This window comes from Penaeus chinensis, chromosome 9, assembly GCF_019202785.1.
Source record: "Penaeus chinensis breed Huanghai No. 1 chromosome 9, ASM1920278v2, whole genome shotgun sequence".
NCBI lineage: Eukaryota > Metazoa > Arthropoda > Malacostraca > Decapoda > Penaeidae > Penaeus > Penaeus chinensis.
The window spans coordinates 8,231,950-8,234,449 of NC_061827.1; the positions used below are offsets into that span (position 1 = coordinate 8,231,950).

The 2,500-nt window shown below is 39.7% G+C and overlaps 1 protein-coding gene across 6 annotated transcripts in view; it reads right to left on the reverse strand.

The window, feature by feature from the left end:
- LOC125028972 (B-cell receptor CD22-like) overlaps positions 1-2,500 on the reverse strand; it is a 232,097-nt gene that overhangs the window by 61,358 nt on the left and 168,239 nt on the right. The gene's annotated exons all lie outside the window — the stretch shown is intronic.

Below are 2,500 nucleotides of genomic sequence, written 5' to 3' on the forward strand. Positions count from 1 at the left end.
ATTGACATTATTATTATTATTATTATTATTATTATTATTATTATTATTATTATTATCATTATTATTATTATTATTATTGTTATCATTATTATTATTATAATAATAATTATTATTATTATTATTATTAGTATTATTATTACTAATATTATTTTTATTATTATTTTTATTATTACTATTATTATCATTATTGTTATTATTATTATTTGTTTTATTATTACTTGCTATGGGAGCAAATACCAAGAACCCTTTTCTGTTGTGTAGCCTTGCATCTTGTACCATGACAACTAAAACTGTATAATATGCCTCAGGAATTATCATCATATCAATTTACCGAGCTATTTATTCCTGTTCAGCAGATCAGATGCTTTGGAAGCTTCCAAGAAACAAAGATGTTTATATATATATATATATATATATATATATATATATATATATATAGAGAGAGAGAGAGAGAGAGAGAGAGAGAGAGAGAGAGAGAGATATATATATATATATATATATATATATGGGAATGTCTCTGATCTATAATTACAGGAGTTGAGAGTTTTGATCGTATTTTAATGAATAAGAACTGATTAAATTAATTATTGTCGTACATACTGATATCGAACCTACAGATTATCCCATTACTTTGCCGTTTAGATAATCCAGACCTGACTATATCACCAATCTGACTATATCTAGACTAATAGCTTTACTGTAGACGCCACTACAATAGGCATTACAGAAGAATAAACAATAAGGCCACAGACGAAACCTTTTTAGTTACATGGTGTTACATGATGCACTTTGGCCCTCATCGTTGACAGGAAAGTAAGAAAAAAGTTTCCAGAAAATCCAGCGAGTAGAGCGCCCAATGGAAAGTTCTTCGAAAGAAATCCTACAAAAAAAGGATTGTCACAAGAGGGAGTTTTAAGAGGGAAATCTCAGGAGAAATATTCCCATAGGAAACTCAGAAGAGTAAAGTACCAAGAGGGAAATCCCAGAAGGAAGTACCAAGAAGGAAATCCCACGAGGAAGTACCAAGAGGGAAATCCCAAAAGGAAGCACCAAGAGGGAAATCCCACGAGGAAGTACCAAGAGGGAAATCCCACGAGGAAGTACCAAGAGGGAAATCCCAGAAGGAAGTACCAAGAGGGAAATCCCAGAAGGAAGTACCAAGAGGGAAATCCCAGAAGGAAGTACCAAGAGGGAAATCCCATGAGGAAAGTACCAAGAGGGAAATCCCAGAAGGAAGTACCAAGAAGGAAATCCCAGAAGGAAGTACCAAGAGGGAAATCCCATGAGGAAAGTACCAAGAGGGAAATCCCAGAAGGAAGTACCAAGAAGGAAATCCCAGAAGGAAGTACCAAGAGGGAAATCCCATGAGGAAAGTACCAAGAGGGAAATCCCAGAAGGAAGTACCAAGAGGGAAATCCCAGAAGGAAGTACCAAGAGGGAAATCCCATGAGGAAAGTACCAAGAGGGAAATCCCAGAAGGAAGTACCAAGAAGGAAATCCCAGAAAAAAATTACCAAGAGGGAAACCCCATGAGGAAAGTACCAAGAGGGAAATCCCAGAAGGAAGTACCAAGAGGGAAATCCCAGAAGGAAGTACCAAGAGGGAAATCCAAGAAGGAAGTACCAAGAGGGAAATCCCAGAAGGAAGTACCAAGAGGGAAATCCCAGATGGAGGTACCAAGAGGGAAATCCCAGATGGAAGTACCAAGAGGGAAATCCCAGATGGAAGTACCAAGAGGGAAATCCCAGAAGGAAGTACCAAGAGGGAAATCCCAGATGGAAGTACCAAGAGGGAAATCCCAGAAGGAAGTACCAAGAGGGAAATCCCAGAAGGAAGTACCAAGAGGGAAATCCCAGAAGGAAGTACCAAGAGGGAAATCCCAGAAGGAAGTACCAAGAGGGAAATCCCAGAAGGAAGTACCAAGAGGGAAATCCCAGAAGGAAGTACCAAGAGGGAAATCCCAGAAGTACCAAGAGGGAAATCCCAGAAGGAAGTACCAAGAGGGAAATCCCACTAGGAAGTACCAAGAGGGAAATCCCACGAGGAAGTACCAAGAGGGAAATCCCACGAGGAAGTACCAAGAGGGAAATCCCAGAAGTACCAAGATGGTAATCCCAGAAGGAAGTACCAAGAGGGAAATCCCACGAGGAAGTACCAAGAGGGAAATCCCAGAAGGAAGTACCAAGAGGGAAATCCCAGAAGGAAGTACCAAGAGGGAAATCCCAGAAGGAAATACCAAGAAGGAAATCCCACGAGGAAGTACCAAGAGGGAAATCCCAGAAGGAAGTACCAAGAGGGAAATCCCACGAGGAAGTACCATGAGGGAAATCCCACGAGGAAGTACCAAGAGGGAAATCCCAGAAGGAAGTACCAAGAGGGAAATCCCACGAGGAAGTACCAAGAGAAAGTAACAAGAAGAAAATAAAAAGAGAAAGGTCCTTGGAGGAAAATCAAAGCTAACCAATCAGCATGTCACATCTGCAATATTGCAAAGAGAGCC